Raw genomic sequence first — 26,521 nt, forward strand, 5'->3', positions numbered from 1 at the left:
TCTCCTCTCTCCCCCCACATACACCTCACGTCCAGGCTGCCATCTCTGTCTCCTTCTCGCCCACCGCAGAACATGTGACCCCATGTCACCCACCCACCACACTATACTGGGGAAGACGAATTATCCTTTGCTGGAAGTTGCACAGCTCTTCGTGGAGTCATTTCCAGTCTGGTGTCCAGAGCCCAAGATTGTGCTGTCCTAGGTGAAGCTGGTGGTGGGGTTGTGTGGTATGGTGAAGGGGAGACTCCGGTGATCGGACAGTGTGGGTGATGAAGGGAAACTCATACAGAAGGGTGCTCCTCTATGTAGAGTGCCTATAGGCACATGCCTACAGCGCCTATTGGGAAATCCAGCCCTGGATTCTATTTTTAAGAAAAAGCTGTAAGCTTCACTATGAACAATGAAGAGAACATACTCTACCGCACATTACCTGGGAGATTTGAAATCAGTGCTCTGAGCCAGATGCCTTTGTATTGTAGCAATAATCCTCTAATACAATGAAGCTAGCTACTTGGTAACATCTACTGCAACAATTCTTTATTGGCTACATGGAAGGATGCTGTGAGTAAGGCTTTGGTTGAAACGCATTAGAGTGGTATTGTTGTATCCTGCCATATGGACAATAAAGAATTGTTGAGATGGATGTTGCTGAGCAGCCAGCTTTGTTGTATTAGGGGATGCATACTCCATTATATTTTTGGAAGTCTGGTCCCTGAATGGGAGTGTCTGTGTTCAGTATAATCATCTACCGCTATCATCCTCAAGGAAGGGCACAACATGGAAGGAGCGGCAGGTCTGTCCCTTTCAGAGCATCCCAGCTCTCCTCCCTTCCTCCCCCCTCCCCACACTGTACTACCTTATTCATATAAGATGGAAAGCACAGCAGGTCTGGACAAAAGGGAGTGAATGATTGCTTGGACCGCCCCACCAATCACCTGCTTTTTAACTTGAAAAGTACCAACCTTTGTCCAGACCTGCCATTCTTCCCATCTTCTGTGAATAAGGTAGGACATTGTGGGGAGGGGGGGGAGTGCTGTGATGTTATGAAAGGCACAGGAGTTTGTAATGGAGGGGGCACTGTGATGGGGGGGGGGATGTGCGATTAAGGGATCTGCGATTGGGGGGGGGGGGGTCTGTGATGAGGGGTCTGTGATGAGGCATCTGTGATTGGAAGGATCTATGATTGGGGGGATCTGTGATAAGAAGTGATGTGAGGTCTGGGATTGGGGGGGTCTGTGATTGGTGGGGGGGCTGTGATGAAGGATCTGTGATGGGGTATCTGTGATTGGGAGGGTCTGTGATGGGGTATCTGTGATGAGAGGTCTGTGATTTGGGGGTCTGTGATGAGGAGTCTGTGATGAGAGGTCTGTGATGTGGGGTCTAAGAGGGGGGTCTCTGATGAGAGGTCTGTGATAAGAGATTTGTGATGGGGGATCTGTAATTGGGGGATCTGTGATGGGGGGGATCTGTGATGGGAGGTCTGTGATTGGGGGGGGTCTGTGATGAGGGGTCTGTGAGGAAAGGTCTGTGAAGAGAGGTCTGTGATAAAAGGTCTGTGATGTGGGGGGTCTCTGTGATGGGGGGGTCTGTGATTAGGGGGATCTGTGAACAGAGGTGATGAGAGGTCTGTGATTGGGGGGTCTGTGTTTGGGGGGGTCTGTGATGAGGGATCTGAGATTGAGGGGTCTTTGATGAGGGGCCTGTGATGGGGAGGTGCACAGGAGGCTGTGATGTTAAGGATCTGAGTCAAAGCACCAACATGACACTCGGACCTCTGCTGGAAGAACATTTTACTTCAGATCCCCTGCCTTAGAGAGTATCTCACCAAAAATATAATTCCTATTGCAGATGCTGTCTAAAATTTTAATTACATCTATGTGCAAACTTCTTTGAAAATCAGGGAGTCAATCACGCAAGGACGAAATGGCATATGTGGAAAAGTTCTGTAAACCAACTATGTACAGAAGGCCTCAAGGTTGCCATATTGTATTAAAATTTACAAAAAAATACAATGGCTGCAGACTGAAAAGGAAAGATAATTTTTAATAACATTAAAATTACTATATGGCTTGTGTAGCAATTGTATATACTGTTTTTGTTGCTATATTTTTTCACAAAAGTGGAGTTACCCTATAAAGAAGAATTCCAGGTATGGATATTTTTATATGGTTCCACTTTGAACCAATACCTGTGGAAGCTGAAAATTGACCAATACCGGTAGAAACTGAAATTGACTGCAACAGGCACGACTAGTACAGTGGCCTTTTCTAGCTTCCAGGTCCCATGCTGAGCAGTTGCCTTGCTGCATTGCGAACATTGGAGGTTGTCTGCTTGGCACAAGCGCCATTCACAGATATCTATGCATTTTCTCAATGAATACAAAGCATTCTATAATTGGACAAGGCAAAGAGGCAGGGCAGTGACCTCACGCTCTCCACTTTGTCAAATCAGAGAATGCTTTGCATTCATTGAGAAAATTCAAAGCATTTTCTGAATGGTGCAGCAATTTACAACTTTATATTTATACGAAAGTAATGTGACCATATAATAATACACACACCTTATATGCAGGTGCAGCTAAAGCTGGCCATATACCAGATACATTTCATTTAAACATTTATACTGTAATTCTGAAAAATTGTTTGTCTGAGCATTGCATCTTACTATTATTGAGTCAAATAAATTTGCAGGCTCTTAAAATTTTATCCAAACCTGCTATGTATTTAACAGCTTTCTTTTGCCTACAGCATACACTCTACAATACGTACATTTTTTCTCGAAAGCAAACCAAATTTATAGTTAGCATCTAGTTTTCTTGAAAAAAAATTTCTATCTTGCTCCTTCAAATTTTTTACTACGGTTACACTACTCATGCACAGGTTATTAAAAGATTCCGTGCAAATATCTTCAGCCTGAAATAGAGTTGCTGTCTTAATCAAGAAACAAAGCATATTGTCTTCATGAATTGTAAGACCTACACATGATCTGTCTTCAGGATTCACTTGAGTAGACTTACAAGACATTACCTGGAATAAATAGGCTCATTACATCACTTTTCAACTAATGTCTTGATCCTATACACCAGAGGCTGCAATGCGATACTTTAAAATGAACAGCCCATTGGTCTGAAACTAATGATCACCTGAGAAACCTCTGATGTTAACTCATTCAGTCTCAGCCAAGGCAACTATGAATGAGGTCAAAGTAGCATACGGTAAAGGAAAAACCTAAAGGTGAAAAAATACTGTTTTTAAATGGAGCAAATTAATTCTATAATTTAACAAATGTTTCATTTCCATTTTTCATGCAATGAGAAATAAGGTAATATACTGCCCAGCTATTGACGCTCTTACATTTTGTTTGCCTAAGTTATTGTGGAGTTGAGGATCTTCACACAATCAATTATGTAAATATTCACTTCAATCACCCAATCATATGGAGATGAAAAAAGCAAATAGGAACTTGCTTTTCACATGATTGGGTTGAAGTGGGTTGGCTTGCTTCTGGAGTCAAACTTACCAACTATGTAACTATGATTGAATAATGAAAGTGAATATATATGCACAGTTAATTGCATGAAGATTCTCAGCTCCTTTAGTAAATCCACCTCCATGTTTCTATGCAGATTCAATCCACTACTAGCCAAATTCTGATAATCTACTCTGATGGCTAATCGACAGGTTGAATTCTGAATTTTCTCTTCAGGGTGAATAATTGTAATCTTTCTGCCATGTAATAAATGATTAAGAGCTTGTACACCCTGGCATTTGTTCAGAAGGTGATCAGAAGCAGGTCAGAAGAAGACTAGAAGCAACTGAAAAGGAACTCTCATTTCAGATGCAACTCAAATTGATCTTGAATGTGCATTCTTATTTAGAAGCAGAATGTGGTGGACATTGAGGACAGGTTTCTCTGTCCTTTGTAATGTAACAGCCCAAATAAGGATTAATAAAGGCTGAAGACATTTTGAAAGAGGCACACATATCAATTGGTAAAGACTTAAAAAAAAACAATTACTAACTAGAAAAGCTACAATTTCTGGGGAAATTGTGTGAAGTGTTCTTGCCTCCACCAGTAGTCTACAACTGGAGTGGGCGGAGTAACTGGATGGAGTGGCTTGAGTAACTGTTGTGTAACAGCTCCCACTCTAGTTTTGAACATTCCGCCATTCATTCCTATGGGACCAATTTCACCACAAAAACGCCGATATTTTGTGAACCATTCGGCGAAACGTTCCACAAAGTAATAGCACACCAATCGGGAACAATCCGCATGTTCCGGTATATTACTGTCTATGTAGTGTAAAAACTGTGGGAGGAGTTAGGGTGGTAAATTTGGCTATAATAATAAGAATATATATGTGAGATAACAGTAAGTGGTCTTGCCATGCAAGAACACTTAATGAACAAATAGAACAATCTGCTCAGTGGGGTAAATCAGCCTGATTAACCTCAAAATTGGTTCATGTGAACACATCTGCTTGTCACTATCCAGGCCAACTGAAGGCAAAGTTACGTTCTGGTGAAATAACAATATTCATTGTTTTTAAATCTCCAGTAAGTATCTCAACCTCTCTAGATATTTGAAAGACAAACTTCATTTGCATAAATTGCTTTGATTAAAAGGCAAGCACAAAACATTCGGTTGTCATGTTTTAATTCTTTCCATTTGCAATTAAATTCTTTACATAATTCACAATAAATGAAATTAAAACTCTGACAGAGAACCTATCCACACTCTATTCAAACTGAAAAAAAAGTTCCATCTGGACTTTTACTTTATGGATTGATATGGGTCCTTCTCATTTTGTAAAGTGGTCATATACTAAAGTGATTTACCAGAATAGCATTGTTTAAGAGTATACTAGTTTCTCTTCAGATCAAATGAACCTTTCACCGTTTAGCATTGTTTAAGAGTAACAGGATTTTTTTTATTTTTACAATTGTTTCAGTAATATTTATATGTGTCATGATCAGGGGTCAGGCTCAGAGACAGTAGCTATAACAGGAGAGAGGCACCCACCGACCAGCTGGAAAGGTACACAAGCAAGTCACCCTGGCAGGTGATGCAGGCTTATCTGAGGTGTAAGGTTTAAGTACTAACTGGTTTTCACTAGAGCTCCTGATGGTGGATATGGGTTTTGCTGCATGTTAGTACCAGATCACAGTCCATTAAAAGTATTTTAATGGGATTTTATGTGACAGACCAACACAAAGTGGAACATAATTGTGAAGTGGAAGAAAAATGATAAATGCTTTTTAAAATTTTTTACAAATAAATATCTGAAATTTACGGCATGCATTTGTATTCAGCCCCCTTTACTCTGATACCCCTAACTAAAATCTAGTGGAACCAATTGCCTTCAGAAGTCTCTTAATTAGTAAATAGAGTCCATCTGTGTGTAATTTAATCTCAGTATAAATACAGCTGTTCTGTGAAGGCCTCAGGGGTTTGTTAGAGAACATTAGTGAACAAACAGCATCATGAAGGCCAAGGAACACACCAGACAGGTCAGGGATAAAGTATTGGAGAAGTTTAAAGCAGGGTTACGTTATAAAAAAAGTCCCAAGCTTTGAACATACGGAGCACACTTCGATCCATCATCCGAAAATGGAAAGTGTATTGCACAACTGCAAACTAACCAAGACATGGCTGTCCACCTAAACTGACAGGCTGGGCAAGGACAGTATTAATCAGAGAAGCAGCCAAGAGGCCCATGGTAACTCTGGAGGAGCTGCACAGATCCACAGGTCAAGTGGGAGAATCCTGCCATAGGTGGGAGAATCTGTCCACAGGACAACTATTAGACGTGCACTCCACATATCTGGCCTTTATTGAAGAGTGGCAAGAAGAAAGCCATTGTTGAAAGAAAGCCATAAGAAGTCCCATTTGCAGTTTGTGAGAAGCCATGTGGAAGAAGGTGTTCTGATCAGATGAGACCAAAAGTGAACTTTTTGGCCTAAAAGCAAAACGCTATGTGTGGCGGAAAACTAACACTGTACATCACCCTGAACACACCATGACCTTGAAACATGGTGGTGGCAGCATCATGTTGTGGGGATGCTTTTCTTCAGCAGGGACAGGGAAGCTGGTCAGAGTTTATGGGAAGTTGGATGGAGCCAAATGCCGGTTCAATCTTGGATGGAGCCAAATACAGGGCAATTTTAGAAGAAAACCTGTTAAAGTCTGCAAAAGACTTGAGACTGGGTCGGAGGTTCACCTTCCAGCAGGATAACGGCCCTAAATATACAGCCAGAGCTACAATGGAATGGGTTAGATCAAAGCATATTCCTGTGTTAGAATGGCCCAATCAAAGTCCAGACTTAAATCCAATTGAGAATCTGTGGCAAGACTTGAAAATTGCTATTTTGCAAAGAGGAATGGGCACAAATGTCACTCTCTAGATGTGCAAAGCTTGTAGAGGCATACTCAAAAAGACTTGCAGCTGTAATTACAGTGAAAGGTGGTTCTACAAAGTACTCAGGGGGCTGAATACAAATGCACCCCACACTTTTCAGATATTTATTTGTAAAAGATTTTGAAAAATATTTATCATTTTGCTTCCACTTCACAATTATGTGCCACTTTGTGTTGGTCTATCACATAAAATCCCAGTAAAATACATTTATGTTTTTGGTTGTAACATGAAAAAATGTGGAAAATTTCAAAGGCTGTAAATACTTTTTCAAGGCACTGTAAAGAAGCAAAATATCGGCTGGAGAGAACTCAGTAATCTGGCAGAGAGGAAGTGTAGAGACATGGCTCAAATCAGGAAGTACATAGTAGGAGCAAAAAGCTCAAAGTTCAGAAGATACAACAGACAAGGAGCTGTCCAGCATCTCATGTGGCACAGCCACCACAGCCAGACACAACAGAGATCATAGGTTCAGATCTGGACTTGACAATATGGCCCGACTGAATTCTTATAGATAAAGTGAAAAATATTTGATAAAGCACAAAGTCCTAAAAATGGTTGTGATTTCAATTTATACCTCAATGAATAATTAAAGGTCATGATGTTTAAAGTTTCTTGTGGTGCATGTGTTAGATGTATTTCCCACCATAAGAAATAATTACACTGGTTACAAATTTTATTGAGGCAAATACTGAAATATTTACTTTTTCAAAAGACAGCCATTTTACACATTAAATTTTTTAAGGGCTCCTTCTGTATGTGAATGTATTAGAAATATCTGAGGTGTAAGTTCCTCATCTTGCACCCAGTGAGGCAGCACACAAGTCAGCCAAGCTCCAAAACACAGTGTGGTAATGAAGAGATCGAGTTAATGGCCTCAGCCTTGCAGCTGTTCTCAAGCTAACAAATAATATATGAGTGTCTATTACATTCTCTGCACACCGCCAACTGCATTTTGGTGTTTTATTGACCATGTGACATTGAGAATTGGGGAAAGAACTCAACTTCTTCTTTAAATAATGAAATTAGAGCTAGATTTAAGAAGAGAATATAAATGAATAACATCCACTGTAGCAAAATACTTCCAACCACAAGCACAATTCACCAGCTGATCGTAAGAAAAAAAATTAACCGACATTACGACAATGCATCCTATCAAGTTCTTCAAGTTAAACGTTTTAAAGAAATTACATTCTCTTAACAATTCTTAAAGATTTTAACACTTTGGGGGTTATTTACTAAAATTTGAGAGTGCAAAACCTGGTGCAGCTCTGAACAGAAACCAATCAGCTTCCAGGTTTTATTGTCAAAGGTTAAAAGAACAAGCTGAAGTGAAAAGCTTATTGGCTACCATGCACAGTTGTACCCATTTTAGTAAATCACCCCCATTGCAACCATAATCATATTAACAATTTTATTAATAAGGGTTATTGTTTGAATAGCCTTGCACTTGTAGTAAATATATTGTATACAGTGGTGTATCATGTATGGGTGCAGGGTTGAGGGGCCCATTGTGCTGTGAACACCATGCACCCATGGGTGACATGAAGCAGCTGGAAGCCACGTCTCCTCCTATCCCTTCCGCGGCTACCAGCTGTTTCACTGAAAACCGTACAAGGAGATCACTGCTTGTAACTGCCCCACCACTTCACAGATCATTCCTGACTGTGCATTGGATTTCCCTTCTGCTCTCCCCATGTGCTCCTTAGGGCCCCCCCAGGTCTCTGATGCCCTGTCTTCTCTCTGACACAGTGCCCAACCCTTCCCCCCATCCTCCACAACAATGGCAGAGGAGAGGGCCCAGATCTGCTCTGCCTCCCCTGTTCCCGCCCACACTCCAGTCTGTGCAGCTTCTGAGAAGGAATGTGTGGATGGGAAATTGTGTACAGAGCAGTTGGCTTTCCTTCATTCCTTTCATCCCTCCTCCATATCTTCTTTCCTCCATCCAATTCTCTCACTCCCTTTTCTTCCTTCCTTTTTTCTTGCTCTTCCTTCCTTTCCTTCCTTCCTTATTTCCTCAACTCCTCCCTTCCTCACCTTCTTTCCTCTCTCCCCTCATTTCCCTCCTTATTTCCTTCCCTCCCTCTCCTTGCTTCACTCCCTAACTTTCCTTCCTTCCTTCCCTCCCTCCCCTTCTTTCCTCCATCTATTCCCTCCCTCTCACCATTCTCTCTCTTTCGTTCCTTCCTTCCTTCCTTTCTATCTTCCTTCCCCCAAATCTCTCTCCTTCCTCTCCTCCTCTTTCCTATTTTGTCCTCCAGCAATAGCATTCATAAGTACAGCCAAAGTGGGGACATTTGATGTAAGGGGGGCTGTGATAGGGACACATGGTATAAGGGGGTACAGGGTCTGTTTATTCATCCCAATCTAATGACAGCCCAATGTATACTAGTGCTCCCCATTCAGTCCCTACTGGCACTGTCCATTGCTCCCACAAAATCATTGTGAAAAAAAAATAATACAAAAATAAATTATTAAAAAAATGTAAAAAGTGAAATAGCAAAAATAAAAAAAATTCTGACACCCACTTCATTGCTCTACTGGCACCATCCACTGGCCACCCAAAAGCATTTTGAAAAAATAATAAAACATTAAATAGTAAAAAAAAATAATAAAATTGTAAAATAATAAAAAAAAAAATAAAAATAAAGAACTAGTAACACCGTCCACTACCCTACTGACACCATCCTACCCATACTACCCACCGCTATACACTCCACACTTCTCTACCTGTACAAACTACCCACCACCATACACTCCACGTTGTACATTCCCTCTTTAACATTACCACATTCTGCACTATGTAAGTCATCTCAGACACTATTTAACCACACCGCTTTTAAGCCAAGCCCCTTTAACCATGCCCATTTTAAAAGCATAATTTAAACCACACCCACTTTTCACCCTGGTACGCTTTGCACAACATATTTTTTACTTTATCACTGCCTAGGGCACTTTTGATCTTGCATATAGGCCCACTGATTTCATGATATGCCCCTGACTGTATATGAATATAGGGAAAACCTTTGTTGCTCATCATATATGCAGACTCTTGCTTAGTAGTACTGCACAGTGGGGATTATTTACTAAAACTAGAGTGTGCAAAATCTGCTGCAGCTCTGCACTGAAACCAATCAGCTTCCAGGTTTTATTGCCAAAGCTTAATTGAATAAGTTGAAGTTAGAAGCTGATTGGCTACCATGCACAGCTGCACCAGATTCTGAATGCACCAAATTTAGTAAATCCCCCCAGTGACTGTACCTTGCTGCCTCTTTTTACTACCAATTTGTTTACTAGTCAGGGCTGATGTGACTAAAAAAACATAGCTGAACAAACAGCCAAATACACAAAATAAATACATATAAAAAAAAAAGTTGTACTTTTGTCTACCCAGTCCTGAAATTTACACAGCTCTGCCACAAAGCACACCAGGGTGGATGGCACTGCTACAGCTTTGAACTGTAGAAGGAATACAATGATGCTCTTTCACCACTCCTCGCCTGCTGATTAAACAGTAAGGAGTATCAGGGGACTGATGAGATTAACTGTCAGCTCACTCTGCTCTCTCCTATTATTCTATAATCATTCTCCTTGTGACCACAAGGAAGCAGGCAGTGTGGGCATTGTTGATAGGACCACAGCAGTTGTGAGGGGATATGTGAGATGTCCTGATCCCAGAATGCATCCAGGGAAGATGAGAGCACAATTAGGGCAGAAGTACTAATAAAAAATATGACTAATAAAGACAACTATGTTTTGGGCAGCTTGACTGTATAAAACAAATGAAAAAAGATTAGAATTGGGAAAAGTGAATGATACTGAGATATAAAACCAACACAGAAATTGAACAAGGTAAATTGTACAATACATTTGCCAATAAAAAAAAAATCCAAATTGTGGTATATACAAAATGAAAAGACTTACAACATCCTGTAGAGTCAGAAGAACGTACAGTACAGCCACTGTATACTGTTTATCACAATAGCTAAAGCAGCAAAGAGCATCTTAGCACAGAGGTACAAAGGTTTATTAGAGGCTATTGTCGGTTATGTAATGTAATTGCTAACATGGCTATATGTAATAAAGGATTCACTGAAAAAAATACAAGTGACAACAAATGGCAAGCTACAGAATGAGGGATAGTGAAAGGACCAAGATACGTCCACAACACAGAGAACAGTTTAAAGATTGACCTGAGAAGCAACAATATTTGATATAAAACACATTCACGCAATTTTTTTGTTTCTCTTATAATAAGAGGAAAGAGTTGACATTTTCAGGAAGAAATGCCAATTTTTCTCTGATGACCTTTGCCCAAATCTAAGTGTATTTCATACTTGCCAGCATTAACTTTAAGAAGCTTGATGCATTTTTTATACGGTTGTACAACTGTCTCAAAGCACATCTAAAAAGGACCCTTATGTGTGCTCATCACCTCTTTTCCTTGTGTCTTGGTTTCAGGGTCAATATAGTAAGAAAAGGTTCATCCACAGCAACGTTACCAAACTGTGCCTCATGTCCACATTCAAAGTTCTAATGCAATTTTTATAGAGAGACAAAATGCCATTTCCCTTTAGGACTTTCAGCATTTTTACATATATTTTATGTTGTTAAAGTGGAACTTTAGTCAGAAAATTAAGTCCTGCTAGATCACTTCATGCTGGCCCCTTTTGCAGGTATAGCTACATAAAACTTTAAAAATAAGTGCCTGTCCTGTTTAAAATCCAGTAATACACTTTCTTACACTGCTCTGCACATGCTCAGTTGCTCTCAATTTTTAAGCACTGCCGATAATGTTGAAGTTGATATGCTGACACCCTAAAGATTTACTGCTGCCCAGGGACTCTGAGCCTCTGCAAAATGGCAGCCTCTGGCAAGAAGTCACAGGAACACTGCTGGAGGCAATTTACAGCACACACTAATTCGGATAGCATCATTATTAATGTGGAATGTTCCTTGCTAACATAATTTTTTATCAAGTTGTTACAGGTAAAGATCACAATAATGATAGAACACAACTGAAACTTGTAAGCAACATTTATACATTTTACAAAACAAAAAAAGGCAGTTTTAACTTATAAGATAATGTCCAAATGATCATTTAGGTCTTCTTTAAATTAAAAACAGAGAGGTATAAATCTCTGTTGGGACAAACAGAAATGGAAAGATTACTGTTTTTCAAATTAGTTATTGGTTTAAAGAATATGTAAACCCAACATTTCATATTCCTCACATGTGCCCGCTGTGTACCATGTATTTGTGCAAAAAAAATCCAGTTCTCTTTGTATTGCTCCTTTTGTGTTAAATCCCTGGTGTCCATGCCAGTCCCCCTGCTTTCCTATTAAAAACTAACCACACTAGGCATGAGAGCACAGCGTGGTCAGTTTTATGGCTATGTTGGAGCTCAGCCTGCTCTTCTCCAATGATCAGACTTCTGCTGGCACGCCCCTTCTACACAGCCATTCATTGGGAAGACTAGTGTACTTCTCTTTCTCCTCCCCCAGCTCTCTAAGCCCCTTTTGCAACTGAGAACAGAGGGTATGTGATCACTGATAAAAAATGGTGAAAAAAGTATTTATAATGTTTTTTATATGCACTGTATACATAAATGTTTTGCCTTTTCTTTTTATTTTAAACTGAATGGGTTGTTTTACAAGGTGAAGGTTTACATATACTTTAACCACCCGAACTAATTTAGTGTTAAAATCTCATATTACATTGGATAACATTTATAATCCAGAATTTAAAACTGAATTCCTGTTCAATACTCATTTGAAATACATATATTGGAACTGTTTCACCTGCCAAAAAGGATTTGCATTTCTGTCCATCCAGGCTTAATATTTACCCAGCTCTAACATACAGCACAACCAGGCTGACGACCTGACATTTCTTTCCTTTAGGTAAACAATAAAGCTAGGTCACCTCCCTGCTCCTACCCTATGACTGTAAAGTGAACCAGTAGTAGCAGCCACCCCACTTGTCCTGTCAGAATGTTTCTTGTCAGATCATGTGCATAAACAGAAGACTTGATTGGCTCCTGGTGCTGCCATTTATCCCAGCCTGAGCATACAGGGCATTGCAAGAGGCGGATACGAAGTAAAATTTAGGTTGTTGCATTAGTTCGAGTTAAAAGCACATGTATTTTGGTTGCTCACAGAAAAAAAAAACTGTATTTTCAGAGAAATCATGATAGTTAGAAGAACAGACTATCAGACCTTCTACACCAAATGTGCTGGATGGATCCACTTCAAATCCTCTGTAAAATTCTCAAACCTAACAACAGCAATCTTAGTGACTAGTTATGATCATAGTTATCATTTGTTGATTGCATATAATTGTTACCTGGTTGCAGTTTCAAAGACAGGTCTCCCCCTCCTCACCCTATTTCCTTCACTCCCATAAAACACACTGCAAAGTTTTAAGAGACAATTGCACACATTTTGTTTGTTCTACTGCAGGATTTCCGATTATTTCACAGGTATCATCAGGCTCAAGGAATCCTTTAATCCTGGAAATAAAACTGTTTTCTTTGCATTAATTTTTGAGTGTCCATCATTTGTATACTATCAGACACCAAAAAAGTTCTACAATATTATTTTATTATACAGGATTTATAAAGTGCCAACAGTTTGCGCAGCGCTTTACAAAATGAAGGTAGACATTACAATTACAATACAATTTGGTACAAGAGGAAACAGAGGGCCCTGCTTGTCAGAGATTACAATTTAAGAGGAAGGGTTGAGTGATACAAAAGGCAATAGCTGTGGGGGGATGAGCTGATGGAGGAAATAAATGGCAGTTTACTAGTTAGAAGCAGGATGAGCTTCTTTAAACAGAAAGGATTTCAGGGATCATCTAAAGGTGGATAGATTAGGAGATATTTGGACAGATTGGGGTAGGGAGTTCCATAGGATGGGAGAAGCTCGGGAAAAGTCCTGGAAGCAAGAACAGGAGGAGGTGACACGGGAACTAGAGAGGGTCTTAGGAGGATCAAAGAGAGCAGTTTGGTTGATATTTTGAGACTAGCTTGGTGATGTAGCTGGGGGCAGATTTGTGGATGGCTTTGTAAGTTGTTGTTAGTATTTTTTATTTTATTCATTGGGCAAGTGGAAGCCAGTGGAGGAATTGGCAGAGGGGTAGCAGACACTAAACAGTTCGTAAGGTTGAAAAGCCTGGCAGCAGCATTCATGATGGACTGGAGGAGGGATAGCCTATGTAAAGGTAAGCCAATGAGGAGGGAGTTGCAGTAGTCAAGGCGAGAGATTAGGAGCTTTGTGGTATCATTGGTTAAAAAGGGGCATATTCTGGAGATGTTGCGGAGGCTGAGGCGGCATGATTTGAACAGGGATTGGTTGTGGGCCTGAAAGGATAGTTCAGAATCCAGGGTTACAACTAGCACCTTGGCATGCAGGGATGGGTTGATAGTTGTGCTATTGTTCCTGACTGAGAAATCAGGGGAAGAGGCACATGGGGGAGGAAATATTATGAGCTCAGTTTTGGATAGATTGAGTTTTAGGAAGTGGTGCGACATCCAGTCTGATATGTCTGTTAGTAAATCGGTGATACATGTGGAAACTGATGGGGTGAGCTAAGGAGTAGAGAGATAGATTTGTGGGTCATAAGCATAGAAATGGTATTGGAAACCATGGGAAGCTATCAGCTGACCCAAGAAAGACGTGTAGATCGAGAATAGGAGAGGTTCAAGGAGAGAACCTTGGGGGACTCCTACAGTAAGAGGAGTAGGAGAGGAAGAAGTAGAGCTGTAAGTTACACTGGAGGTGCAATAAAGCCCATAGATCATCCAAGGTCATTGTACATACCTTCGCAACACACTTTTACAGTCAAACTGAAAATGTATTACGTACTTATTAGTTGGAAGAGTTACTTCATTTTATGTACAGCATTTTATGTACAGCCTTCAAGATAAGGCAAAAAAAAATGCCAGGTGCACCAAGACAGGCATCCAGAATGATTAGTAGAATTGTTAAGTTTAACAGATGTAGAATAATAGGCAAAGGACAGCAGACGTAGTGAGACAAACGAAGAACAAAGCCAGGGAAGAAACCAGCTTGTTTGGTGAAAATGCTTCTAGGTAAACAGGCTATTGGCCAACAATGTATGGAGAACAAAGTCAGTAGCCAAATGCACAGCTAATAATTTGGATGGGGTCTAGGGGTACATGGGATGCCAAGGAACTGTAGAACTTGAGGACAACTTTTCAGCAAAACTGTACAAAAATGTGGATCAAAAATCAGAAACTTTAACAGGGACCATGGAGTCCCCTTTGGTGTACCTCCTCAGAACCCAGATGAAACTCTCCCACCCAACTGCCCAGAGGGCATCCCTGGGCGAGGGATTCTAGAATCTACTGCAAGGTAGTCCCAGATGAGAACTAGTTGGATATTGCACCTGACCACCTTTTCCTGTAGCTTAGTGGGTTGCAGCTGATTTCAGGTCTTATGCTGAACTGGCTCCTTCCCCACTGACAGGCTGTCCTCCCTAGGTGGAGAACCTTCTTTCTGCTTTGGCCTGTAGGTAGACCCCCTCTCAGGCTCCACACTCCAGCACCCAACTCCAACAACTCACTGCTGTTCAGGCTCTCACATTTAAAGGCTGTCCTAGTCACCATGCCAGGCCTCCTGTCTTGGGATTGGCTAGGTAACCCTAAACATGCAAATCCAGGCCATCTCCCCTCCTCCACCCCTCTCCTAGAAAGTTCTTTTAGTTTCTAGAAGGGCGAGAAGTCTCCAGAAGCCCTAACCTGTAGAGCCTCGCAGCCTTGCCTGAGGTAACCTCACTGCTTCACTCTCAGGCTGACTCATCCCATATGTCTAACAAGACTGACTAACCAAAAAAAAAATTCTACCTAAAAGGCGCTACAACAAAAACGGGGAACATATGAGATTGCTGAATTTCATCATCAGTTGATACCAATTCTTGAATGTAAAGCAGAAAGCAGTACACCATCTCTTGTTCCTATATATCTTATCCCAAGTACAGCGAAGGGGAATATACAGTAATTATATTATTATTAGACAATAATATTGTTAAGGTTTCTTAGCATAATGAAACATGAAGTACTAACAAGGGATATTTAAACTTTTGGACCTTCCCTAGTTCAAACAAGGCACAAGCTAACTAGATTTACAGTATGCTGATGTTTCATCAACTAAAAGAAATGCAACTTACACCAAGGCTATGCATTGTGCTATGCATATTTTCTGCTTATATAAACACTCTGTCGTCAGCTGTAGATACTGTAGACCACAGCAGACAGACAACATAGTTGCCAGCATAATTTAATATTTCCCATTGGACACAATGATAATTTAACAGCTTGTACATGCATAGTAAGAGTATAAGAGATAACTGCCTAGCTCAAGAGAATCTTCCCAACAAGGACACAGGTAATAAAAGCTTGACAATGATTTTAACCCTTCCCCCCCGTCCAGATCACACCTAAACGGAATTCTCTGTTTTGCTACAAAAGTTAACATAGACTTTACCATTAATGATTTTTTCCATAATGCAATTTCATTACATAGTAATATAAGTTAGATTGCGATTACTAGTTTCAACTCTGTTCTACTTTAAGCACCTGCTACTTGTACTCCTTGGGGATTTTTTTTTCCCAAGATGAGATCACGCCAGGTCTTTACTTCCTCTTCAGTGAATTACTGTCGCCACATTGTTTACGTCTCTTCTTAAAGGCTGATGTTAGACTGACATATTTTGTGCCTTGTCTGTTTAAATGCTCCGCTCAACTCTGCTTCCTTCAAAAGATAAGCTTGCTGAAGGATCTTTAGCATCTGCCACAGTTTCTTGTGTGTCTAAAGCCTGGATCCCGTGCTGCGGTCCCTTCTGCCGGCCCTCATGTCACTACTATGTCTTTTGGTGACCACAGGTCAGCAGATGAAACCATAGAGTAAGGTGAGGGATTCAGGCATGTGCAGGGGTGGACTGACCATTTGGAAACTTTGGCACTGCCCGAGGGCCCAGGGGTCAGTAGGGGGCCCCATGAGATGCCCCTGGTACCTTTTTCATAGGCTTTTTTGAGTTTGGCCAAGGACACAGGGGCACCATGATCCCCTATTGCCCAGGGGCCCCATGAGTTGTCAGTCTGCCCCTGGGCATGTGACACTCCTGGACATGTCGGATGCAGAAGATTTCTCGGCAAGCTCTTTCCTTGAAGACAGCAGAGTTTGGTGGCACAGATTCAAATATTAAAGCAGTTTTAATCCCAAAACCAAAAATGCAACATATTGCAGCTTTCCAATCATTAGATGCGGTGGCTGCATCTGTTTTCTTTCTTAGGGTAACACAGTAACACACCTCCTGTATGAGAGTGCCAATACTCAGGATGAAGCACAGGGGGAGGGGGGGGGGCACATTTAGACAGCAGCATTGTCAGTCTGGTGGGAGGGCAGAATTAGATGTAGTAGCAGATTTAGACACACTAACAAATTGCAGCCAAACTCCATCTAATACTTTCTAAGCAGTTTCTAAGCTGTTACAGCAACAGTCTTTTTTCCTTTTGGGATAATAATTTTATATCAATAAATAAAAGCTGATCATTGTAAGCACCCCTGCTAGTGTTAAATGGTTTGTCTCATCTCTGTAACTCATATATTCTGCCGAACTTGTTATTTTGAAAAACAACTGACTTAGGCTGTCCATACATTATACAATTTTCTAGAGAATTTTGCTGTAGATTTAGCAAAACCCATATAATATGAGGTCCAACCTAAAAAACGCTTTCAATTGGATCCAATTAGGCAGGCCCTTGCACTACATAGTTGAAGGTAAGTCTAAAGGAAATTGGGCAGAAATTGGACAGAAAATTGTAGTGTATAGCCAGCCTTTTTGGCTGAAACAACGGGTGAAATTAGAAGAAAGCCTAAACAATTATGTAGCCATCACATATAAGAAATGGTAAGCTGTAAAAGAATGTTTGATTTTGGGTTTTATAGTGCTTTAATGCCTTTCTTTGTAGACTGGGCTTCAATTTTCTTTTTTTAGCCTGCTATTTTGTCTGGTGTTCTGCACTTAGGCAAGAAGCGAAGGGAAACCTAACAGAGGTTCTAAACTTTTCTCATTCACTGAAAAATTTGTTTTTTTATATTTGTATCCCTGTTGGGGGTATTTTTCCTAATTTTCCTTCTATCTGATATTCATATTAAATATGCAAGCAGCAAGAAGAAATCCCCAAAGCAGTAGACTTTGTGTACATGGGTGCATATTCCTGGCCCCGGGATGTCCTGGTACTCTGTACAGCCACCCACAGACAAATAGGGGGAGGCTGTACACAGCTATGTGCTGCAATTTGCGTAAAGCAGCGCATGCAAACAGACATAGTGCTCTGAACATAGGCCATGTGCGTTCACTTTGCAAGGGAATTTCCCTCAACTTAGTTAATGAGATGACACTCTGCTAATTCCTATTATCCAATCATGTGCAGGTAAAAAAAATATATATATTTTTAATTTTCCTTGCATGTAATTGAATATGCTTTACAACATGAATTTTCACCAAATTCACGAAGCCAAGGGAAAGAGCTCTTGTAAAGTGAACAGCCTATTTGTGTTTCATAAATCAGCCACAAAGTCTCCTGCAAACAATAGACTCAGTCATCTGCATAACATCATCCTCCCCAACACTTTTAGACCTCTTATACCTCACCTCTCATAGTCACCTCACAGTCACATGGACTCAAAGTACCATCTTGGAGTAATGGATATCACAGCAACCAATCTGATGAGCACTAGTAATGTAGCATCCTCCTATATAGGTGCTAGGATTAGTTAAATTTAATGCTAGCCAACTGTGTTCAATGGAGCTGTGTGTATTTTTGTCAGGTAAATTTAGCATGCCTTACTGTATCCAGTGTGGCTGCAATTGATCAGTTAGGTCTTTTCAGTGTTCTCACTTGCTGCCAGTCTGATAGCTCCCTTTGCTTTCCAGAAATCAATAGAACCTTCTGGATTATAGGTCTGGAGCTATGCAGATGGCAGCATGAATATTTATACAGCCCTGACCAATCTCAGGGAGCAGGGCCCTGAAGGATGCTGGGAGACTGTATATATTCTGTGAGCACACTGAGCTCTGGATCTTTTCCTGCTGAGGATCAGTCCAGCCTGGAGGACAGCTGCCCTCTGAGACAACACTGCCATGTGTTCGCTGTTTGAGAGGTCTCAGGTGGGCAATCCGAGGGTCTGGATGCTGAAGCTACTGAGAACTAACTGAGGGGCTGTCTGCTGAATATCTAGTCTGGTATCACTGGAGAAAGGTGTTGCTTGGAAGTTCTAAGGAGGCAACCAGCTTTCCCTGAACAGTTTGTGAGTACAGACTGCTGAGAAATCTTATTTTGCAGACTTTTGGGCTGCTGCCACCCCACCCCTCTTGTGCTAGAGAGTCAGCTGTGTGTTTGCTAAAGGGAACATCGGCTGGTGTCCTGAAGAGCTTAGTCTATCTAATTCACTGTAAAGGGACTCTGCTCTTGCTGCTCTAAAGAAAGAAGCCTGTGTGCTTTCACTGTGTCTACAACAAGCCAAGTCCACAGTTTGCTATATACAAGGATTTCTGCTTCAGCCTTACAGAAAGGAGTTCACTGCCCTCAATTTGTACATACGGTAGTTTTTGTTTATGGAGTAACCCACTCAAACCCCTCAACCCTATCCAAGTTCTCCAAAATCAAAAACAACAAAAACACCACCCCTAGACTGGTCATTGAGGAAAAGAGTGACTGTGTTTGTGTACATGGCTGCGGGGCAATCCATTTGGGAAGAAGCTGGACACATTCCCAGCGGCTCCTACGGGAGTAAGTAACATATGCAAACTCAATGCCAATGATTACCTGAGCCACTGAATAGGCTCACAGACACTCAAATGCCTATAGACTCATGCACAAATTGCTAAAATATCTAAGTCATGGGCATGCACCTCAACTGATGAGCACATACCCTGTCTTGCTGCCAAATGTTGGCAACCCGCCTCATTCACTGCCTTTGATCAATGAAGAGCTTGGTAGAAATCCTGTGCATTAGGTATGAGTACCTGGTACCACAAGCCTTAGGTGGAAAAAAAATCTCCCACCGCAGAAAAGGAGAAGCAAAATGACAAGACAAGGAGAATGAGGGCTGGGTGATCTTTCTACCTGGATCACCAAGCAATAAAAAAAAGCCTATGGCTCATTAAATCCAGGCAAGCAGATAAGTAGACAGTTTCAATCCCAATATAATTTACATGCCAAAGGACTTGTAACTCTCAGCAACCAGGTCCTAGATCTCCAATGTAGTAGCAGCACAGCTTAATCAAGAAAACTGGTTAAAGTGATTGTAAAGGCTGAGATATTTTTTCTTAAAAATAACAAACATATTATATTTACCTTCTCTGTGACCTGATATTGCACAGATCAACCCTGAAACTCCTCTTGTGGGGTCCCCCGCTGGCGCTCTTGTCTCCTCCTCTTCTATGTGTGCTATCATAGCAAGCTACTTCTAATGGAGGCGCATATCCAGGTTTGCTCTTGAGCTGGGCTGTGTGCGTCCATAGACACACACAATGTGGCCTAGCCCCACCTCCAGATTTCTGCTCACAGGATTTGATTGACAGCAGCAGGAGCCAATGGCTCCTAATGCTGCCTCTCTGTCCTCTGAATGCAGGGGCAGAGCTGCTAGAGATGGGAATAGAACCACTTTAAAGCACAGCCTGTTAAATTGACAGTGGAGATGCAACAGCACGCTGATGAGGTCATACTTGAATTCATTCTGAATTGTAATTTTGCGTAATACACACAGCTTCTTTATCTTTAAATCCCTACTTGTGTTCCAGTTTAAGCTGGTGTCATGACAACTGCCCCAGGTTTCCTATTTCAAGGTGGCTCCTTTCTCTTGCAGAATCCTATAGAGCCAACCTTGCATGCTGGGACAGTGTGCATCAATAGATAGATACAGCTTCATAGCGTAGGATGATAATACACTCCCCTGCCATTCCCTCCTCCCCCCCCCTCTTAAGACTGACTTGAGACTGCACTGTCCACTGTTACCCTTCTGTAAAGACTGGGAGTTCAGGTGAGCAGCACTGAGAGAGCAGATGACAGCAGAACTGGAAGCTTAACAGCTTGTTGCTAGCCCACAGTACATGTACTGCAGGCGGGCAGCAACAGCCAGGCTAGGCAATATATCTGTACATCACAGCATGAGTTTATCAGCAGGTTTCAGCCAATGATTTTATCTGAAACCTGCTGATCGGCTGTGTCCAATCACAGCACAGAGTTCTGTGTTTACAAACATGCAGAACTCTGTGTAAAAAGAACAGCAATCTGTCTGTTTCTTCTCCCTAAAAAGCAGGGAGAAAAAACAGCCAGATCTGTGAGTAAAAGCAGCAAATATTACACTTTTTAGGCACACAGTTCACCCCTTGATTGCCCCTAGATGTTAAACCCTTCCCAGTCAGTGCCATTAGTACAGTGTACAATAATATATTTGATCACTGTATTAGTGTCACTAGCGACATCAGTGTCTGTTAGTGTCCCTCCCAGCCAGTGTCTGTTAGCGTCAGATTGCCCGCCACACTATCACAGTCCCACTATAAGTCACTGATCACCGCCATTACCAGTAAGGAATCTATAGCTGTGTAAATACCAGTATATATACTATAGTTTGTAGATGCTATCATTTTCACACAAACCAATTCATATACACTTATTGGGATTTTGTTTTACTAAAGACATGTAGCAGAATACATTTTGGCCTAAGTTTAGGAAGAAATTTTATTTTTTTATATTTTATTGGATATGTTTTATAACAGAAAGTACAAAATACAGTTTTTTTCCAAAATGTTCAGTTTTTTTGTATATATAATAAAAAAAAAACACAGTGGTGATCAAATACCACCAAAAGAAAGGTGGTGTGTGTGTGTGAAAAAATGATATAAATTTCATTGGGTACAGTGTTGAGAAATGTACAGGTAAAGTAGCAGAGTGCTGAATAGCAAAAAAATGCCCTGCTCATGAAGGGGATAAAACCCTTTCGGAGTTCAAGTAGCTAAAACTGCAAGTATTGGGGTAAGAATCTCAACAAATAGTTTACTATGGAATGTTTATTTTAATTTGCTCAATGTGTTAAGCTACAAAGTACACAGGGTTTAATAACTCCATTTATTGTTTTTTTAATGTTTTATAATTGTATAATATGCTTGGAGTTCGCACTCATGTATCAAAAACTACTGTAAATTAACAGTTTTTGGGGGAACTAACCCTTAAAAACCCAAGCTTAGAATTGCGTATGAATTGTATAGAAGAGTAAACATAGACTAAGCAGATTTGGATTTCATGTTTCTGGACTTCTTTAAAAAGTATGAACATAACATCAGAAACACAATGTAAACAATTTTAATATAACTTGTCTTGAATTATCCATGCCAGCAATGGACCCATGAGTTAGTTTTGGAAACTCACAAGGGAGAATTTAAAAAATCAATAAATCCAACCTAACACATGCAACATGATGTAACATCTTTGGCAAGTGAACATGGTTAATAGTCTGTAATTATGTCTTTACCCAGGGGGTAGAAAATAAATGCACTGAGTGACTAGGCTGACAGAGAATCGTATAACAATTCAGAACAGATGTACAGCAGTTTAACCCACAAGAGGAATCCAAAAAGCTTGTTTATATGATTTAAAATTATACAGCAGGACAGCAGTAATGAGTGACAAGCGCATGGTCCAATCACATCTGCTGCCCTTACTTCAATGCAAGTACTTCTGACTCCTTTAAGCTACAATATAAAGCAAGATATGGTAGAAAACAAATGCGCTTTACAGTTTTATACCAAACTGCATACCAGGGTTCTATTGCTTATAAGCAACACAGTTTGAAGAATGTGAAACCAATTTAGCATCAGATATACAGGTGAAACTCGAAAAATTAGAATATTGTGCAAAGTTCATTTATTTCAGTAATGCAACTTAAAAGTTGAAACTAATATATGAGACTCATTACATGCAAAGCAAGATAGTTCAAGCTGTGATTTGTCATAATTGTGATGATTATGGCTTACAGCTCATGAAAACCCCAAATCCACAATCTCAGAAAATTAGAATATTACATGCAATCAATAAAACAAGGATTGTACATAGAACAATATCGGACCTCTGAAAAGTATAAGCATGCATATGTACTCAGTACTTGGTTTGGGCCCCTTTTGCAGCAATTACTGCCTCAATGCGGCGTGGCATGGAAGCTATCAGCCTGTGGCACTGCTGAGGTGTTATGGAAGACCAGGATGCTTCAATAGCGGCCTTCAGCTCTTCTGCATTGTTCGGTCTCATGTTTCTCATCTTTCTCTTGGCAATGCCCCATAGATTATCCATGGGGTTCAGGTCAGGCGAGTTTGCTTGCTTTGCATGTAATGAGCCTATCTCATATATTGGTTTCACCTTTTAAGTTGCATTACTGAAATAAATGAACTTTTGCACGATATTCTAATTTTTTGAGTTTCACCTGTACATACTAACCGGCCACTTTATTAGGTACACCTTGCTAGTACCCCCTTTTGCCTTCAGAACTGCCTTAATTCTTCATGGCATAGATTCAACAAGATGTTGGAAACATTCCTCAGAGATTTTGGTCCATATCGACATGAGAAAATCACGCAATTGCTGTGGAATTGGCAGCTGAACATCCATGATGTGAATCTCCTGTTCCACCGCATCCCAAAGGGGCTCTATTTGGTTGGGATCTGATGACTGTGGAGGCCATTGGAGTACAGTGAACTCATTGTTATGTTCAAGAAACCAGTTTGAGATGATTTGAGCTTTGTGACATGGTGCATTATCCTGCTGGAAGTAGCCATCAGAAGATGGGTGCACTGTAGTCATAAAGGGATGGACTTGGTCAGCAACAATACTTAGGTAGGTCATGGCATTTAAATGATGGTCAGTTGATACTAAGGGGCCCAAAGTGTGCCAAGAATATATGCTCCACACCATTACACCAGCACTACCAGCCTGAACCATTGATGCTAGGCAGGATGGGTCCATGCTTTCATGTTGTTTATGCCAAATTCTGACCCTACCATCTGAATGTTATGGCTGATATCGAAACATATCAGACCAGGCAACATTTTTCAAATCTTTAATTGTCCAATTTTGGTGAGCCTCCAATTCCTGTTCTTAGCTGACAGGAGTAGCACCCGGTTTTCCAATCTTTTATTGTCCAATTTTGGTGAGCTTGTGCGAATTGTAGCCTTCATTTCCTGTTCTTAGCTGACAGGAGTGGCACCTTTTGCTGCTGTAGCCCATCTGCTTCAAAGTTCGACGTGTTGTGCATTCAGAGATGGTATTCTGCCTACCTTTGTTGTAACGAGAGGTTATTTGAGTTACTGTTGCCTTTCTATCATCTCGAACCAGTCTGCCCATTCTTCTCTGACCTCTGACATCAACAAGGCATTGTCTTTCACACAACTGCCTCTCACTGGATATCTTCTCTTTTTCGGACCATTCTCTGTAAACCCTAGACATGGTTGTACGTGAACATCCCAATAGGTCAGCAGTTTTTGAAATAGTCAGACCAGCTCGTCTGGCACCAACAACCAAAGTCACTTAAATCCCCTTTCTTCCCCATGCTGATGTTCAGTTTAAACTTCAGCATACCCGTGCTGTTCCTTCAGAGCGCTGTGCTGTGGCCTATGACTCACAGAAGTGACATTGTCGTGGCTCGGCCAGTCAGACGGCCAGAGTTCGTGAACCTGGAAGGAAGACCGGGTGAAGATGGAAGCCTCAGCAACGGGGACAGCGGTTTAATGCGATGCATACTAGCACATTATGACACTACCTTGAAAGGGATTTTTTTTTCCAAGCAAGGTTTACTGCCGCTTTGAGTTTCATGGTTAGGTTAAAGGCTAAATTCTTATGAATACAAAAACGCCTGCCAAGTTTAAAGTAGTTAGATTGTAAGCAGCTCAATGGTGCATTAATTCCGAATGAAAACACTGCCCCTATTTGTCCCAGAGACACAGCACTGCCTTCATTGGGTGATACTATCTTGTCACTTGCACAGCAAAGAAAGGAAAGAAAGGCTAACAGTAACAGATTGTGGGGTTTATTTACTAAAGCTGGCTCACTCAGAATCTCACGCACTTTTGCATGGGAACCAATCAGCTTCCAGGTTTTATTGCTAAAGCTTAATTGAACAAGCTGAAGTTAGAAACTGATTGGCTACCATACACAGGTGAATGAGATTCTGAGTGAACCAGCTTTAGTATATAAACCCAGGGAGTATAAAAACAGGGAGAACATTGAGTGATGAAGATGAGAACATTGCACAAAAAGTCTAAATGTACACCAACATCAACGCAGATATGGCAATATTTACAGTTACATTGTTCCAGCTTGGACCAATAAAACTATGCATATACCATACCTGTGGGATCTCTCTAAAAGCTGGAAATCACTTTAGTAGAGGCTGGCCACTCAATATGGGTGTTATTCAAAGAATGCTTTGCATTTTCTTAATGAATGCAAAGGGTCCTCTGATTGGATGAAATGAAGAGGCAAGATGGTGATTTCATGTTCCCCATCTCATCCAATCAGAGAATGGTTTGCATTCATTGAGAAAATGCAAAGTGATCTCTGAATGGCACCCATGCCAAGTATCCATTCACAATACAGCAGGGCAGCATTTCTGCACAGAAGCAACAAGATAGCAGAGATAACTGAAGTAGAGATGTCTACTACAGTGATCTCACAGGTATGGTATATGCATAGTTCGATTGGTCCAGCTTGGACCAATGTAATTATTTCAGAATTTACATACCAGAAATTCTTCTTTAAGCTACATATTTTGGGTAGGAAAGGAATGCATTTGAAACAGCTGGAACAGATTACAGTTATATTCATATACTTGAATGAAAACGTTCATTTTAACCCCTTGGCGCCGGTGCCTCCCGTCCCTTTAAGGGTTTCAGAAGCCGGGAGGCGGGGTTTAGGGTCATGTGACCGCCATGACACGCCGTCACGGCGGTCCCATGATCGGGAAAGGTCCCGATCAAAGGAGGAGATCAGGACCTTTCCAGGAGTACCGGACATGTGTGCTGGGAGCGTGCAGGGCGTGCGATCTGCGCACATTTGGTTTTTTTAATAGAACGAAAATGTGCGGCCGCTCGGCATCTAGGCCCAGATGCCGGGGGGCCGCACATTTGCGTTCGGCCAGTGCCAAGACGTTAAAGAGGAACTGAACTCTAGAAGCTGTGCCCAGAAAAAAAACAGGTAGAGGGCCAAGGAGCAGTCACCAGTTTTGCTTGTGGTCTTCCTGAAACCGACGTTTTCCCATTACAGACTTACCATGCCTTGTTCTGTACTGTGTATCTGTATGGAGGCAGTCATCTTGGTAGAGGCAGGGCTTTTCCTTCCCTATATCAGAGCCTCCAGCAAGAACAACTGTAACCATCACAGTAGTGACATTCCCTACCTCCTGAGACTAGCAGCAGTGCCTTAAAGAGATATTAAGCCCTCAGGTTTTAAGCACTTTCACTTTTGCAGCTTCTGTCTCTTTTAATTCTTACTTAAACTGGAATAATTGTTCAAGTTTAGGCTGCTGCCATGACCCAGCTTTCCTGTTTAAGGGTTGCTTCTTTCTCTTGCAGCATCCTATGGAGTGACCTTTGCATGCAGGGACTAAAACTGTGTCTCTCTACACTGTGTGCATCAATTGAAATACACAGCCCTTCTCTTCTGAAAGCTAACAGACTGAATAGAGACTCCACTGTTCACAGTTAATTCTTTTCAGAGGAGAGAGCAGGATCCAGCAACATTTAAACATAAATCAGAGCTCCACCCAAAAGGGGAAGTTCCGATTTAATGCTTTGTTCCCCGCTCCCCATTAAGAATTGGCACCTTTGGGGAGTGGGGGGGGGGGGCTGGTACAAGAATTTGACAGGTACCCACTCCCACTTCACAGCCGGGTGCTCACACTGAAGATGCCGGCGCCAGGGAGAGAAGACGGCTGGTGAAACCAGCGGTAGTGAGGACACCACTGGACTGAGGGACAGGTAAGTGTCTGACAGTTTTTATAACTGCTGCCTTTTTTAGTTTTTTTCCTA

General features: G+C 41.2%; 1 protein-coding gene across 2 annotated transcripts in view; it reads right to left on the reverse strand.

Annotated features, from left to right (window-relative positions):
* The window catches only part of STK32A (serine/threonine kinase 32A), a 261,142-nt gene that overhangs the window by 97,369 nt on the left and 137,252 nt on the right, over positions 1-26,521 (reverse strand). The gene's annotated exons all lie outside the window — the stretch shown is intronic.

This window comes from Staurois parvus, unplaced genomic scaffold (genome assembly GCF_062004578.1).
Source record: "Staurois parvus isolate SC_StPar_1 unplaced genomic scaffold, SC_StPar_1.0 ptg000133l, whole genome shotgun sequence".
NCBI lineage: Eukaryota > Metazoa > Chordata > Amphibia > Anura > Ranidae > Staurois > Staurois parvus.